The sequence below is a fragment of the Argiope bruennichi genome, chromosome 9, assembly GCF_947563725.1.
Source record: "Argiope bruennichi chromosome 9, qqArgBrue1.1, whole genome shotgun sequence".
Classification (NCBI taxonomy): Eukaryota; Metazoa; Arthropoda; class Arachnida; order Araneae; family Araneidae; genus Argiope; species Argiope bruennichi.
In genome coordinates, this window is record NC_079159.1 from 92,562,933 (window position 1) to 92,581,546 (window position 18,614).

The 18,614-nt window shown below is 31.7% G+C and overlaps 1 protein-coding gene across 4 annotated transcripts in view; it reads left to right on the plus strand.

The window, feature by feature from the left end:
* Nucleotides 1-18,614, plus strand: part of LOC129983991 (relaxin receptor 2-like) — a 359,185-nt gene that overhangs the window by 192,560 nt on the left and 148,011 nt on the right. The gene's annotated exons all lie outside the window — the stretch shown is intronic.

The window sequence follows — 18,614 nt, forward strand, 5'->3', positions numbered from 1 at the left end:
TTTCTAATTTTGAAGCTGATCCAAAATAAATTTCTTAAAAAAATAAAGTAAAATGTTATACATAACTGAAAATCAACAGCGTGAAAAACTATAAACTATCTTTGCAAATAAAAACAAAAGTCAGGGCAGATGAAATGAAAGCAAGAAAAGAATGTTATTTCTACATTTGGCAAGGAGCCAAGACTTGGAGAATTGGATGGGTTAGATTGTACAAATGTGACATGCAATGAATGATTAAGAATGTAGATGAAAGTAAGTGAAAAACTTAAATGACAAATCTGATAATTTTGTTTTTATTATAAATGAAAATTTCATACTTTGTGTTCAGGCAGAGATTTGCATACATCATCATTTTAAAAGTGAAATTTATGTTCCTGTATTGGGAAAATACTCCATTTTATTTAATTAATTTTTGGTTAAAATATATAGACTAGAAACAACTCTGAATTGGAAATCCATTATAAATTTTTTCATAATTTGTTTTATAAATTTGTATAATTTTATATTAATTTTTCGACTATTTTTCAATCAAATTTACTTTTTGCATACAGCCAAACATTAAAAAATTATTTTTGTTTGGGGATAACTGTTTTATTAAGAAACTATAAATACAATCTTGGTAAATATAGAAATATTTAAATTACTCCATACAGTTTAGGAAACATTTTTATTACTATATGAATAATCTCTTAATTTTGTGGAGGATTGTGTTGCGCGAGGATAGAGCCTGGGACCTTGTGGTTCGCAGCCCAGTAATATGACCATGATACAAAAGCAATTGCTCGTGCAGCGTAGCTGTTAACTGGCTTATAAGCTTTCACTACAGACTCTCCCTCCAGTGAGTCGGAGGTGAGACGAACGATATGACTGTTGAGTGATGATGTATTAGCTGTTGAGTCTATTGCGCCTGTACCCTTTTGAGTAGCACCAAGCGTTATGGCTAGCATGTGTGGGTGTGTGGTTGCTGATGCTCTGTTGCTGCGTCAAGTGAGTCTGAAGACTTTGGTTTGCTGTTGGTAGATGGCGCCACAACAGCTGTATGAAGATTGAAGGTTCATCGTCCGAGGTCACCAATGTGGCGAATAGGTATGCGCGAGAATAGAACCTGGGACCTTGTAGTTCGCAGCCCAGTAACATGACCATGATACAAAAGCAATTGCTCGTGCAGCGTAGCTGTTAACTGGCTTATAAGCTTTCACCACAATTTCTTAGTTATGGAATTTTGCCAAAAACTTTCATTGTTAAGAGGCTGCGGGACTAATCTGTTTTCAGATTAATTTTTATACTTTTTTTGCTGGTTATCTATTGTTCCAATTAATTGAAGCAAGTGAAACAATATTGCAGAAAATAATTGGTTTTTCCATGTACAGCTGTGTCATGTTTTTTTTTTTTTTCGCTTGAAACTTTCAGTTGAAACATGATTTGATTGCTTAACCGCTAGGGTCGTACGCCTTCTTGTTTTTGTGCTATTGGACGTAAAGAAATGCACCAGGGTAGGTCTCGTAGTAAATTACCTTTCAATATTTCTGGCCTTCAAACGGATTGTGGGTGTTACATAATCTGAATGTTTTAAAGTAAGCACGTCATTAATGCTTCAGCCTTTCAGCTCAGCAGTTTTCTATCTGTATGTTGAGTCAATGTTAATTAAGTAATGTTTTACAGCAGTAAGTAACGTTTCCGAACTAATATAATGCATACATGTTTCGCTTCAGAAGATTAAATTAAACAATTAAAAATTAATTTAAAATGTTTTAATTCCATGTGAATGGCACCATTTACCAACCAATAATATCGAAATATTGAAAGCTACAAGAAAAATAATTAATTTCTTAAATAGATCATTAATTTATGGTAATTTTTTACGACCTATATCATGAGTTTATTTCACCCATTAATCTGTTTTAATTGAAAAAAGCCAAAGAAGCTGTTTAAAATTTGAAAACATCATAAAAAACAACTTTGAAAATATAAGGGATCCAAGTGATTCCTGCTATTTCTATTATTGGAGATTCAGTTATAATAAAGATCTATGAAAAATACCAAAGATTAAAAAATTAGAAAAAGACATAAATAAAACACATTTTTAAAAAGCACTTAAAAAGTAAATATTGTAGTAAAATTATTTTTAAATAAAAAAAAATTTGGAGGTGAAAACTAAAATCTCAATAACTTAAAATTTGAAAATATCATAAAAACAACTTTGAAAATATAAGGAATCCGAGCGATTCCTGCTATTTCTATTATTAGAGATTCAGTTATAATAAAGATCTATGAAAAATACCAAAGATTAAAAAATTAGAAAAAGCCATAAATAAAACACATTTTTAAAAAGCACTTAAAAAGTAAATATTGTAGTAAAAATATTTTTAAATAAAAAAAAAATTTGGAGGTGAAAGCTAAAATCTCAATAACTTAAAATTTGAAAATATCATAAAAAAAAACTTTGAAAATATAAGGAATCCGAGCGATTCCTGCTATTTCTATTATTAGAGATTCAGTTATAATAAAGATCTATGAAAAATACCAAAGATTAAAAAATTAGAAAAAGGCATAAATAGAACACATTTTTAAAAAGCACTTAAAAAGTAAATATTGTAGTAAAAATATTTTTAAATAAAAAAAAATTTGGAGGTGAAAGCTAAAATCTCAATAACTTAAAATTTGAAAACATCATAAAAACAACTTTGAAAATATAAAGGATCCAAGCGATTCCTGCTATTTCTATTATTAGAGATTCAGTTATAATAAAGATCTATGAAAAATACCGAAGATTAAAAATTAGAAAAAGACAAAAATAGAACACATTTTGGATAGAACAAAAAGAACACATAGAAACATGTAGCGCGCTGGAAACAATATTTTATTGATTAAAGTACCAATATATTGATAATAGCTATTTATATCAATATAGTTTCTTCTGTTTATTTGGCTCATGAATTAAAGTGCGATTTATAAAGGCTTTTTAATCTTTTATTTTGTCACATAAACCAACATCTTACCACCTTTTCGAAATCACTTATTACCACATACTGTATGTTCAAAGATTCCGTTGAACTATACTTCCTAAGCATGCCTTTTGTTTAGTCACTTTCATTTACTGTCAATAAATTATTTTGCAATAAACCTCCACTCTACTTTCAAGCAAGTCCATTTCATTATCTGACCATCACTTTCTCAATCGTTACGCACACCTTATTCCTCAACATATTGAATACATAGATTTCGAATGTATAATAAGGACATACTTTGCAAGCGCAACAGATGTTCGGTGCCTGAGGGAAGCCCTTCTAGCAGACTGAATCTTCCCAAACAATTCATGAGAGTAGCCGAGAATTTGGTTATCGGTCATATACTTCGGAAAATGATGTAATATCTGAATTATGATTGGAGGAGGGGAGGAAATATTGAACCGGTTGGCGAAAGGACCTTAATATCTATAGCTAAGTGGTGCCAATCTCCATCGATGTCCACTTAAGGGCTACGAAACTAGCAATCGATGATGCACCATAAATTATGAAAGCATTTTAATTAAGCGCATGGGATACGAAGTGACAGAGTAGTTATCAGAAGTCTCAGAAAGTGTAAAAGGGAAATTAGGTTCAAGCATGTTAATATGCTACTTTTGTGAAAATTTTATTATTAGTAAAAGCTTAATTGCCTTTTTAGGGTTCATTTCGACTTAATTGATGGTATAATCTTAAAATTAGTATCCGATGGGTTATAGTTTCATTATTTTATAATAATAAACGATTAAAAAGCAAATTTAATTGGCAGACCTATTTGTTTCTATAGGGATTAAATTCCAGAAGCTTTCATTTCTTAAATTGTTGAACACAAATTACGAACGCATTTGAATATTATATGTAATTATAAGAACGTAGTATATTTTATTCTTTATTTCTAATTAAATAATAAATTCGTATATTCTTTTTTAGATCTATTAAATATTTTGTAAGTGATTTCGTATTTATATTAATATATTTCTATCTATTATTAAACATTCATGAAGAAATATTTTATCCAAATGTAAAATCAATTTAAAAATACAACACACTTATATTTAAAATATTATAATGCATAAAATCTTTATATCGTCTGTAATTTTTATTTTTAACTAAATTTAGAATAAGAGTTGCAGCAAACGATTTAAAAAAATAACGGAAACTATTTTTGCCGTAATTTAACGAGATTCTAATATGATTGAATATAGGGCGACAGCTTTAAAATAAAAAAAATAAAAAGGTTTTAAAATATCTGTAAATAGGGATAACCATACAAAAAAAATTATCTTGTTTATACATAGAATCATAGCTTTAAATTAATTGCAATTTATTATTAATTAATGATGATGAAACTTTCATTGAATACAAAAATTTTGATTGTTGCTTTGCAGCATTTTGGATTTCAATACCTTATCAATCATTCATAAATTAAATTTAAACAAATTCGATAAGAAATAACTCAACGATTTTTTATTTTTAGATTTGATAGAAAGAATTTGTCAAATTCCCATAAGAATCTGTTCCGAATCGGCGATTGGTTAACAAACAATTCAAGTAAATAATGTCGTATTTTTATTATCTTTACTAGCAATTTTATTATATTCTCAATGCCTTGGCATGAATTCAGTAGATTATTGTTCTGAAATCAACTGACTTCAATGTTTATACCAATTCACGAGTTCAAATATGGCTTCTTTTTAGTAGCGCTCAGTTCGAAACTTCTGCAAAGACAGACGTCAACAATATTTAGACAAACAATTATTCCGTCCGTTTTCTACTTTCTTTTTCAGTAGCCTTCCAATTTCCGTTCTACTTTCTTTTTATTTGGCTGTATTAACTTCGCCAGTTTACTTTCGCCAATCACGTGTTATTCGAGAATGCTTTTCCCCCCTTTGCTTACTACAATCCTTTCGTTGAAATTTGACTTTTATTAAGTTAGATTGAATCTGACACAATAATTCCTCGATGACACAATAGCATTCTTGTATGAATGGAAATTTCTTGATGTCCGTTAATAAGAATTGACACGTAAATGCCAGGATTTTATTACGTCGAAATTGATCCAGGAAAAAAAAAATGACGTTGTAGAGTTGAAAGATCTTTGGAATTGGAGTGTTCTTTGTTAGTGATAATACTGTCTGATATCACGAATGTCGATTTTAAACCGCCAGATTATGAATACTCCAGAAGTATTTAGAGTGTAAAATGAACAAACGTAACCATTCTTATGGTTTCTTAAGATGTTATAATTACTTATTCTTCAGGTATTTAATTGTATCGTTCTTTTACTTGCAAAGACAATAAAACTAATTTGTTCTGATAATTATTTACCTTATTTATTATAGCGGAAATATCATAAAAAATGTATTTTTCTAAATATGATTTGAATTGTATGCAATTCTTTCTATTATGTTGCTTTGTAATTCAATGTTTTGTGCATGATATTGGTAATTTAACAGTAGTAATTAAATAAGTAAAGATTTAGGTTAATAAGTAGTTCTATGAAACTGATTTCAATTAGATGAGAAAAAAATCGTCCAAAAGACAAATTTTATTTTCTGTTGTTTGTTTATTAACAGCATGCAAGCGATTCATTGCAAATGAATATCGCATATTAGATTCAGTTAAAACGCTAAATTTAAGGCAAAAATCGATGTTTGAGAATTATTGCACTAGTTCCGATTTTCTTAACTATGCACAGAAACGCAAAACCGTTCTGTCTTGAGTCTAATGAGCAAACAATGAGACTCCGTGAAGAACACATGCCCTTATTCCCTCTCCCGTATCCCTACGCATAATCAAGCATTAGAAAGAGGTCCGGCACACTTCCATCAGACTCTGTATACCAGGACCCTCATGAAACCGAAAAAAGTGTGGTTGAGATCGTCTCCATCAACAAAAAGATAAAATACAAACAAAATAAAATAAAATCGCATAATTTATTTGCTTTTATACTTATTAAATTATAATTTAAAAATTTAACCACGTGGTTGATATAAATGCTATTAGATTTTTTTAGTATAATAATATTGGCTTTATTATTGCTTCTTCAAAATATCTTCTCAAGATTCAAAATGGTCACCCTATTATTAACCCTTTTCCACATAATTAATTAAATTAAAATTTTGTTTGCCGCTAAAATACTTAATGATGTAAAGTTTAATGGTAGAATTTATTCTATTCATTTCTTCTTAAATAATTTTTTTAAGAAAATTTATTTAATAAAAAACACGTTTCAGAATTAATGTGAACGCGTTGCATTCTGCCGGGGTCAGACTCGGCCAGTTATAAGACGGCCAGTAGGCAGCGCATGCTTAGAAAGGGACTGATTTATGTTTGGCACAAATTCGTAAGATAGATTTAGGCATTTCATGCTTGGCTATAAATTGCCGTTTTGGCGTCCCTTCATTTTTCTTTTTCCCTGCGTGTCGTATTAAAATGATGGATATTTACATTAAGAAACATGCTAAAATAAGAAAAAAAAGGTCAACATACCTAAATTTGGGAAAACTTTAGAAAAGAAATGGCAAATAAAATTAAAGCACACACAACTTCGCATCAGAAAAAGCAAAGAGCAAAAAAATGTCGGAACTAATCTATGATAAGTCGTTAATTTTTTCACGCCAAAGAAACCGCCAAATTCCACAAAAGTATTCATAGCATTTTTCAGCTTTCTACACATGCGCTGCCTATTGGTCGTCTTATAACAGGCCGAGTGTAAACCTGACATTATTTTGAATCCAGCGAAACATCACAAATAACATTATGCAGCTGCTTTTAACTATTCTTCCAAATTTCGTAAATATTTTTGTTACATAAATTTGCCAAAATTAAATAAGTTTTATTCAATCTTCTTTTGTGCACGCAATTAAATGCGGCTGAGTAACGTGTGGTGATGTTCATGTAGAGTGTAGTGTAAAGCATTTCATCGCTATTAGAAAAATAAACTCTTTATTACACTAACAACTATCGGAACATCGCTGCTTAGCGCACGTATACACAGAACGGGGATTCCGCGGGAGAAGTATATACATAGATTGTATTAGGGAAAGTAGATAGGTAGCGCTTTAGAATGACATGATTAAAGATGGCGCTACGATCACTACATGAGTATCCCCCTAGTGAACAAGGAGAACGACAAATGTAATAATACAAGATAATTATACGCGCATAAAAATAAAACATCACATAATACAATAAGTATAATATAGGATAATGGTTTCAATGGTAAATAGAAATTGAAGTAAATAGATGCAATAATATATGAAATACATAAAATTACAGTTACAATATATATATATATGCATAACAATTTATATCTCAGTAATTAATCTCGTTGGAAAATGGACATGATGTCCACTACGAGTGGTAGTTGGTTTTGTCGGTAATTGTTCATTTTCAGAAGAAAGTTCACCTTGAGTTTTATGAATAGTTGCAGGTATAGAAGGTAACGAGTCATTAGATCCTGTCAACACATATGCAGGTTTGACACGGTCTATGGAAACTGTTACATTTTTATTATTAACTTTTAATACAAAAGTTTTATCTTTCCTGCTGATTACAAGGTGTGGACCAGTGTAAGGAGGTGAAAGAGGAGGTTTAACACTGTCCACTCTCAAAAATACATGAGAGCAAGTACTTAAGAATGGATGAATATAAATAGGTTTAACCGAGTGTCTAGACGTTGAGATAGGATTTATAGATTGCATTAGTGCTTTGAATTTTGATACATAAGTATCTGTTGGTACTGATAGATCTACTTTTGAGGTTAAAATGTCAGAAGGCAATCTGAGGGTTGTACCAAAGACTAATTCAGCACATGTGGCATTAATGTCCGGTTTAATTGCAGATCGAATTCCGAGTAAAACTATGGGAATAGTTTCAGTCCAGTTTGGTTGACAATGGGCTATAATAGAACTCTTAAGATCCCTGTGGAAACGTTCTACAAGTCCATTGGATTGGGGATGGTAGGACGTTGTGCGGATTCGATTTGTGCCCAAAATATTATTCAAATGTCTAAATAGATGTGAATCAAAATTTTTACCTTGATCTGTAGTTATAGTTACTGGACAACCGAAACGAGATATCCAATTATGAATTAGGGCTTTACATGTTGTTTCAGCAGTTATATCTGAAGTAGGAATAGCTTCCGGCCATCTGGTAAATCGGTCAACTATTGTCATACAATATTTATAACCATCAGATAGTGGGAGTGGTCCTATGAAATCAATGTTTATATGGGCAAATCGAGCATCTGGCAAAGCGAAAGTGCCTATAGGAGATTTTGTATGTTTTTGAATTTTAGAACGTTGGCAATTATGACAAGATTGAACAGAATTTTTAATAAATGAATTCATGTTTGGCCAAAAATAACGTTTAGTAATCAGCTTTCTTGTTGCTCGAATGCCAGGATGAGAAAGATTGTGAATATTTTCAAAAACTATTGAACGAAAAGAATTTGGAATGTACGGACGAGGTGAATTAGTAGATAAGTCACAATACAAGGTTACATCCTCTAAGGGAAAATATTGCTTTTCTATTTTACAATTTGAAGACTTCAGATATTCTTTAAGTTCAGAATCATTTAACTGTGCAAGTGAAATGTCATTAAAATTTAAATTTTTCTTTGAAATTGAATTGATTTCAATGCGAGACAATGCATCTGCAACAATGTTTTCTGTACCCTTGACATAACGAATGTCGGTAGAAAACTGGGATATGAAGTCTAAATGTCTCAGTTGACGAGGTGAGCATTTATCCGGCTTTTGTTTAAAGGCTTCAGTAAGGGGTCTTTGATCAGTATAGATTGAAAATTCCCTACCTTCAAGCATGTGTCGAAATTTTTTTATAGAAGCATAAATAGCAAGAAGTTCTCTGTCGTATGTTGACCAATTAGTTTGACTTTTAGAAAGTTTCATTGAGAAGAATGCAATAGGTTCCCAAATTCCATTTGAAAGTTGATTTAAAGAGCTTCCGATAGCAAATAAGGATGCATCAGTCCACAGACTTAAAGGAGCTCCAGGAATCGGATGTTTGAGTAGGGTAGCTTCGGCAAGAGCTTTCTTAGCATTAGAAAATGCCTTATCAGCTTCCTCAGACCATTGCAGAGTAGTTTCAGATTTTTTTGCTGGCCGTGGTGATTTCTTTTTGTTAGTATGGCCTTCAAGAAACTTAATCAAAGGTGATAATATGTGAGCTGCCTTGGGAAGAAATCTGCGGTAAAAATTAAACATACCCAAAAATCTACGAAGTTGAGTAAGGGTAGTGGGTCGTGGGAATTCTTGAATTGCACTAACTAGATCAGGAATTGGAGAAATACCTTCTTTGGAAACTTTAAATCCTAAAAAATCTAGGGTAGGAACACCAAATGTACACTTAGAAGATTTAATTGTAAGTCCATAATGGTCTAATTTTGAAAAGAGAACTCTGAGATGTTGTCTATGCTCTTCGATTGATTTTGAAGCAATTAATAAATCGTCAATAAAAGCATACACACCATCTAAATCTCTAGTAACTTCATCAATAAATCTCTGAAAGGTACTTGATGCATTGCACAAACCAAATTGCATCCGAGTGCTCTCGAAGAGTCCGAACGGAGTACAAATAGCTGTTTTATGAACGTCCTCGGGAGCAATCGGAATTTGATGAAAAGCTTTTACCAAATCAATATGAGAAAAAATTGTGGTTCCATGTAGTTCGCTAGTAAAATCCAAAACACTGGGAATCGGATATTTGTCCTTTTTGGTCTGAGCATTAAGAGCTCTAAAATCACCAACAGGACGCCAATCGTCACTTCCCTTTTTCGGAACCATATGTAGAGGAGAGGCATAATTGCTGTTGGATGGCCGCATATGGCCTAAATCCAACATATGCTGAAATTCCATTTTAGCGATTTTTAAGCGATCGGGTGCTAGCCTACGAGGTTTTGCATAAACAGGAGAACCAAAAGTTTCAATATGATGCATAACAGAATGTTTTACAGTTTGGTTTGCACATGGAGCTTTAACAATATTAGGAAAATCATTCAATAACTTTGAAAAATCATCATTACAAAATACAGATTTTACAGAATGAACATCAGTATTATTAAGAATAGCATGAGCATTTATATGTGTATACATATCATTTAAACGACGATTTCTTAAATTAGGTTGCAAATTAAAATGATGTAAAAAATCTGTACCAATAATTGCAGTTTTAATATCACAAACATAAAAAGGATAAACAAATTGTTTTCTTAAACCTAAATCTAAAGATAATGACTTTTGTTTATAAACATTTATGATGGAACCATTTGCTGCAAAGAATTTTTGAATCGGAATACACAGTTTATCATTTCTAGTCGCAGGAATCAAACTACAATCACTGCCAGTGTCAACAAGAAAATTTACATTTGATTTTCTATCGCGAACAAAAAGGCGACGAGAACTACTGGGCGAGGCGTATGTCGCCGCTACTCCTTGCCGTTGTGGTTTGGCTGATAATTGCAAGGCGGAATGCATTTTTGCGCTTTGGAGTCGTACTTCCGATGATACCAACAGATATCATCATTACTGGCAGGGCTTTTCCGTCGAAAACGAGGTTGGCGATTCCGTGAATGACTTCTGGAATGGCGACGCATCTGTGCAATTTCTTTACGCAACATTTTAATTTCTGATAACAGTTCAGAATCAGCTGTAGCAGTTGCATTTGAAACAGCACTTACCTGGTTTGGTGTTATATCCAGTATTTTGTCGGCTATTTCAGAGGCTTTTTGAGGTGTCAAAGGTTGTATTGAGGCAAGAATCGATTGCACATTAGATGGTAGTTGCTGAAGAAATAATTCCAGTAAAAGAGAATCAGCAATATTGTGACTTTCGGCACGTCTTTGCATAATTCTTAACAGCTCGGACGGCTTTCTATCATGCAACTGCTCTCCAGCCAATAACTTACGAATTTCCTGAGATTTTGATTCTCCGCATCGGGAAATTATCTCAGATTTAAGTTGGCTGTAAGGGTCAGTTGCATCTGGCGAAAGAATGATATCGCGCACAGTTATCGCGATTTCTGGAGGCAAGGTGCTCACGCAGTAGTTGAATTTAGTGCGAGAAGCTGTAATTGGCTTTGGAATAGCCAATTCAAATGTTGACTCCACCATCGTAAACCAGAGGGAAGGGTCGGACGGAATGAAGTTAGGCATCTTCACCGCTGAGATTTCCTCCATCATGAAGTGCGCTTTCGTTTCAAAACGAAACTTAGTAAGATAATATTAATCCAATTAAATCAAAAGAGATGCGTGATTTCTTATCCGGGTCACCATTTGTGGTGATGTTCATGTAGAGTGTAGTGTAAAGCATTTCATCGCTATTAGAAAAATAAACTCTTTATTACACTAACAACTATCGGAACATCGCTGCTTAGCGCACGTATACACAGAACGGGGATTCCCCGGGAGAAGTATATACATAGATTGTATTAGGGAAAGTAGATAGGTAGCGCTTTAGAATGACATGATTAAAGATGGCGCTACGATCACTACAAACGATTTTCCCAAATCCTAAAAATATTAAATGAAATCAATCACTTGTATAGTAATAGTGTTAAAAGATGAAAACTGGAGAATGCCCACAGATTATTCTTCAAAACAACAAATCACCAGATAAAAACTTGACAACAAATTATTTATGACGTTGCTTTTCCAACCAATAACATCAGCGTCGTATTGTTCAAGCCAGTGACACAACAATTTTTTTTTTCAAACGCAACGGACATAACGAAGCATTCCGAATGCATTCTGAAGTAGAATTCTGCTGAAAAGTAGGAGTATATATTCTTAGCAATAAAATAAAATCGTTTGGAGAGTCTTGCATCTCCCGCCATTACCAGAATAAATTGTTCCGCTTCGACAGAAATCCGTCGTAAGAACAAAGAATTGAAATGATTTTATTTTTGATAGGACTCATCCGAACCCAAAGTTACGTCACGTTTCGGCGCACAAATTTTTCATCTTTAAGTCTAATGTTGGCGATGTGAACTAAGAATAAGAGTTGATACGAATGCTAAAAAGGAAAATGACTTGGAAAGATATAGGCTTTGAGTTTTGAAGAAGACATGAGATTTGAACATTCTTAAAGAATATTTTTATTTTTGTTTGTAAGAAAGACGAATCTCAAGTATTGTCTTAAAAATATGATCCAATGAAGATTTTCCAAGTTGTTTCGGAGGAATGCCTTACAAATATGGATAATTCACAAGTTTTTAATTTAATTGTGAACTCATGAGCAATTGATTGGTAATCATACTAACGGTATTAATATAGACTTGATGATTAATTTCCTTGACATACATCTTATTAAACAAAAAAGGACTATTTCAAATTAAGATTGCAAAGTAATGATAAAGTGTGCTGATTGCTTAACTGTGTTTCTACAGCCTCGAAATTAATTAGGAACGAAAATTAGTAAAATTTGTCCAGCTGTTGAGCGTGGAGTTTTAATTATTTTTCAATATATTTTAAAAAGGAATCAGATGAAGCAGAGGGCATTTGATGCATCTAGGAGTCGCTAGCTCTCATATAAAATAAAAACAGGCGAAATTGATAAATTAGATATTTTATTGAGTGTTTGTGATAGGAGAATTCAATCGATTTTTCTCTACTTATAATGTGACATGAAGATGCAGCCTAGTGGTAATATCGCGGAGGGCTCGCAATTCGGAACCCGATTCTATTAAAGAAGATTCATCTGATGTCTTCCTGTTGGTTTGGTGTGAAAATGTGGAGATGCGATTCCAGCTCAGTTGCTTTCCTCGTCATCTGGCTGAGGTTCAAAATAAAGACGTCCATTCCCAAAATAGCCTTCGCGTTGTTTCTATGTGGGACATTAGTATAATTAAAGTAAACTCGAAAATGAACTTGTTCAAGAATAATTGACTATTCATAACGTATATAGAAGACGTTAATTTGAAATAACTATTTGTAAAATCGGCATAGTTATTATAGTCATTAGCTTGATTGTATAATTGTTATTTTAGAATTTTTTGTACATCCGAAAAACAATGAGAGCAACAATGCATGTTTCTACCTTTGAAATAACAGCTTGGGAACATTCAGTCTAATCGCGTTAACAACAAGAAGCGCGCTCGAAATGAGATCCTGATGAGTGAGAATCTCTTGTAATTACCTCCCCTTGTAAGAAAAGATTAACGGAGCGCGAGCTCTAAGTGGGTGACTTCCGGTGCTCTTAAAGGAATAAATCTTCTTTTTGGTTACGGATATCACGACCTCCAATCTTTCCGGTAATAAAGAAAGAGCAAAATGAAAGACTTGGGCGTCTTACAAAAGTTTTGGATAAAGAATTGGGGTAAAGATAATTTCCATAAAGAAAGAATGAAATAGGAAGATGCTTGTTTCCTAATAAATTAAATAAAGCGAGTTAAATGGCGCCAATATCGTTTTCTGGATCGGAATTTAGTTGAAGTATGTAAATATATCGAAAAGTTTTTCATTAGACTCTGCTTATTAATATCTCTGGCGATTAATATGTTTTAAATGTAAAAGATTATTAATTTTTTGGATTATTATTATCATATTTTTCATTTTAAACTATTTTTGCAAGGCTATAATTTCTTTCAAGAAGCTGTTTTTGAAATTGAATGAAAAACCATGTCAAAGGCAAAATAAAATCTTATAGAATTCTTAGGACAAAAATGTTTCATTTCTACTTGGCTGTCTTTAGGGATCAATTGGTTAATCAAGACTGATGTTTCATATAAGTTTCAATCAAGTATTTTGGCCTTTATAGCGTCCTCAGACAAATATTTTTAATCTTCACATTATGATAAACACTTGAAGCATATTATTTTAGAAGCCTCGTATCATTGGGTTAACTGTGCTATGCATTTCCCTAATTTCTTTATACATCCAATTGCATCACAAGAAATAGAAGCAAGATTCAAAAATGGATATAAGTTGCTATGCTGCTAATATTCGAAGTTAAATCTTAATTTTAAATACAAAATATCAAAAATTTCGTTAAAAACCTGAAACCTACTCAAATTAAAGTAATAATCTTCATATCTTGATTCTGAACAAAGAAAAACCAGCAGGAAACATCTCTTCGAAACTTTCTTGCTCAATCTTCAATAAGGACCCTATTCTGCCATTGTTGTTTTTAATGGCACTTGTCATAGACAAGTCCACTGACTTTAGAAGTCAGTATTTTAAGACAAGGGTGTGTCTCTTGTTTTTGCAGTAGCGCAATCTTGGGCCAAGAGTACGACTTAGCTACCCACACACGTCACAACCCTTTTTTACAGGTGAACATTCATGCTTTTCATGCACTCATCCACAGATCGTAATTTAGACCTGAAATAGAGAACGATCACCCCTGCTCCAGTACCCTCCCAGTAGTATTACTCTCGACATGGAGGACTTTGGGACCATGACCGATTTTACGGGCGCCAGCCACCACGCACACACACGAGGAGTCTTCAGCCTGCGGAACTCGAACTGGCAACCCAAGGAACGCGAATCCAAGGCCCTACCAACCAGGCTCTCCCGTCTCAAAAAACTACTGAGAAAAACCTAAAATTTCGTTTTATTTATAATTTATAAAAATTTGAAGGAAATCGCCCTCAGATGTACATTTTTACTCCCCAAAGTAAAAATATGCCAAATTTGATAACTCTAGGTGAAACGTTTTGGCTTGTTGAGCTCCAATACAAAGACAGTTTTCTTTGCAATTCATGAACTTGAGAAACACTGAATTTCACTTGTAGCTCGAAGACTAATTTTTTGTCGGAGTAATGCTTTTAACTCTAAAGATTGTAGTTATTTTACATCCCGTTTTAAATCTACGTAAATAAATTTTTGGGTTTACATAGCTATTTCTGAATATGACCTGGTTACAAGGGCAATACTTGAAATTGAGCTGATATCGCCTCCTCTAACTGTCGCTCCACACCAACATGTCGTCATTTAATGAATTTAATGGTCACCAGACCGTTCTAAACAATAATTCTCCATAAAATCAAGTGCCGGAAGGAATGTTGGAAGCCTTCAAATCATAAAATCTTTCATAAAATCGTGTTTTTTTGTTCATAAAACTGAGATTTTACCCCAAAGGCGAAACTGGGCTTAAAACATTCTTTCGATATTGTTATATAATAGCAACTAAATGATTTTGGAAAGATAAGTGCGTAAGATAAGTATCCACATAAGATAAGTGGTTCTTTTTTTGTAATAGTTGAATGTTGTTTTTTCTTGTATTAGTTCACAATTTTTGTATCAAAGGGACGATTAGGTAGGTTATAATTTAGAAACTTTCACATTTTCTTCTCTTTCTAATATCAATAAAACAAAAGCATTAATATATCCATTATTGTCTAATTCATCAAAGCTTATTGTCCATAAGAACAAACCCGTACAGCATATACAGCTAAACTCCGAAATAAATTAATAATTATGGCGATAAGAATCTGAACCGATTCCATGGAAGTTAATCATTAAATGTAATCCTTTTGTTCAATCGTACGCATCTCACATTATGATATAGCTTAGAATTACTGTAATGTCATCAAATATCGTAGAATGAATCTATCTCTAAATTAATGGCGCGTATTTATCAGATTAAGGTATTATATTAAATTAATTTCGAACATGGTTATCATAATCTAACGAAATTTATGGAACTTTGCATCTCTTTATCGATAAATATTTATCTTGGGGTGGGTGGGTTTAATAGTATGTTTATATTTAATGAATGATGCAAATCTGTACCGAAGAATAAAATAACTAATAGATTTTGAAGAAAACAAAAGGAAGTGTTGGGAAATGTTATGAATTGAAATTATAAGCCTTTTCGCTTTTTGATTATTTAAGTTGGTATCTAGCGTTCTGATAGTTTAATATTTTTATTTTTAAACTCATTGAAAAGTAATTAATGGATAATTTAATTTCGATCTTATTAAAAACCCAGTTAATGATATTTTATGATCAAATTTGTCTTCCACTCAGTTGTGAATTTAATACACTCAATGTCACCATCAAATAATGAATCCGTCTGTTTAACTGTTATTACTGTATTGTGACTTTTAATGGGACGTTGACTTTAATTCGATTGTGACTTTGTGTTCTTTGTTCGTTCTTCTAGATAACGAAATGTATTCAGAAATTAAATTAGTGTGGCGAATTTTATGGTTATCACGTGAACACGAATGAAAGTCATTCTATTGAAAATAAATTATGATAATTTAAAATTTACAACACTGAACACATTGTTCTTCAGAATAATTTATTTCTGAAGAATAAAATACGTGAATAGCCAAAAAAAAAATTTAAATAGAAATAGCTTTTTTTTTAAATTTTGTTCTGCATGAATACCAACTTCAGAACAATGAAATTAGTTTTAGAGAAATAAAAATTCATGCATGATACTAAGAAATCGTTAGTTATGTAAAATGAATAATTTATATTGCCACCAAACAATTTATTTAGAAGAATTTTAATTTAGAGGAATTAAGAATTTTAGTTTAGAAGAATTAAAAGAAATTGACACTTTATATTCATTAATCGTAAAAAATATATTATACGAATTATTTATATTGCTAACAACCGATTTATTTAAAAGAATTTAGAGTTTTGATTTAGTGGAATTAAGAAAATATAATTTATATCCAGGAATCCTAACGATATACAAAATGAATAATTTATATTACTATCAAATGATTTAATTAGAATTAAGAGTTTTATTTTAGAAGAATTAAGAGAAATTTATACTTTATGCTGGGTTTACACTCGACCAGTTATAAGACTGCAAGTAGGCAGCACATATATAGAAAGGGAGTGATTTATGTTTGCCACAATTTCAAAAATAGATTCAAGCATTCCACACTTGGCTATACTTTGCCGTTTTGGCATCCTTGCATTTTTCTCTCTCACTGCGTGTCGTATTAAAATGATGAATATTTAGACTAAGAAACATGATAAAATAAAAAGAAGGTCAACATACCTAAATTTGGAAAACTGTAGAAAAGAAATGGCAATTAAAAGAGGAAAAAGAACACAACCTAGCATCAGAAAGAGCAAAAAATGTCGTAATTAATTTATGATAAGTAATCAATTTTTCAAGCCAAAAAAAACCCCCACCAAATCTACAAACGCATGCGCAGTAAGAAAAAATACGATACAACGGCTTGTAGGTGTGCCAGTGGGACAATTACTTGCCACCGACCGAACAGCATTTTCCAGCCTTTCTACGCATGCGCTGCCTACTTGCCGTTTTATAATTGGCCGAGTGTAAACCCGGCATTATACTGAGAAATCGTAAATATATATGTAATGAATAATTTATACCGCAAGCAAACGATTTATTTCTTATAGAATTATTTGTTTTTTATCAAATTGTAATTTATATTAATAATAAAATTTCAAGAATTTTAATTATTTATTCCGCCATTTAATTTCCTTTCAGAATCATACTGGTTAAAAAGGTATTTTTTGGTAAAAAATGAAATATTAAATAGTTTATCTTTTTTTATACGTTTGCTGAAATGAAACATTTAAAATGTTGCAAAATTTCTACAGTTCATAAATTTTATTAAATGGAAGTTATTATTATCGTCATATTTATTCAACCAACTGTGACTGATAAATATTATAAACTCTTCTTTAAACTAGATTCACATAAAGATGGCCCGAGGGAGATATTCCAACTGCTTATTTATTAGGCAGTTTTGTTAATTCTTATCCTCAAATAACATTAATTCCTTTAGAATTCTAAATCCTTCCGTTTTATATGGTTATTATGTATTTTTACATTTCCCCAAAGGATTTTATGAATAATTGAAACAATTTAAAATCTTTCTCACGAATTTGTATTATCCTCCATAATTGCTCTATAAATTCTGTTTCTAAATTTATACTTTTTGAGCCCTTGTAAACTATTTCAAACTGTATGCAGCGCATTGATATTAAAAATGAAATAGAATGTCATGGTTTTAGATATAATTTATGAAGCTTTTAAGATCTTACTATAGATATTGCCCAACAAATAATATTAAAATAGGCTTTCAAATATAGAATAAAATTATTCTATAAATTATTATGAATATAGATACAAAAAATTAAGAATTGCATTTGTGTAAGTAAAATTTTTCGACATTATATATATATATATATATTCTTTTCTAAAATTATTTTAAACACACCTAAATTTCCCTTTCAGGCTACACTTGTCAAAGAGATCTAAATCCAAATCTCACAGTAAATCCAAACACAGTAGAAACATTTTTAAAATTTCTATCTTTTAAACTCTTTTGCTCTTATGTCGCGATGTATACTGACGTAGTTCTGACCACTTTCTATGTAAATTATGCCTCCCGTGCTGAAATAAATTCTAAAATTTCAAAAGTTTCTTCCTCTCAACGAAGAGTCTGCTAAAATATGTTTATATATATATGTTTTCTGTTTGAAATCCTAAAATATGTTTATATTTTCGTTATAAGTTTACTGCTAAAATATGTTTGTAATCTCTGCTAAAAAATTTCATCATATGTTTTACTAGAATCTAGCTAGAATTTAAAGCTGTACAAGGGCTTTGTTGATGCTTTTAATTGTGTTGTAATAACGATTAT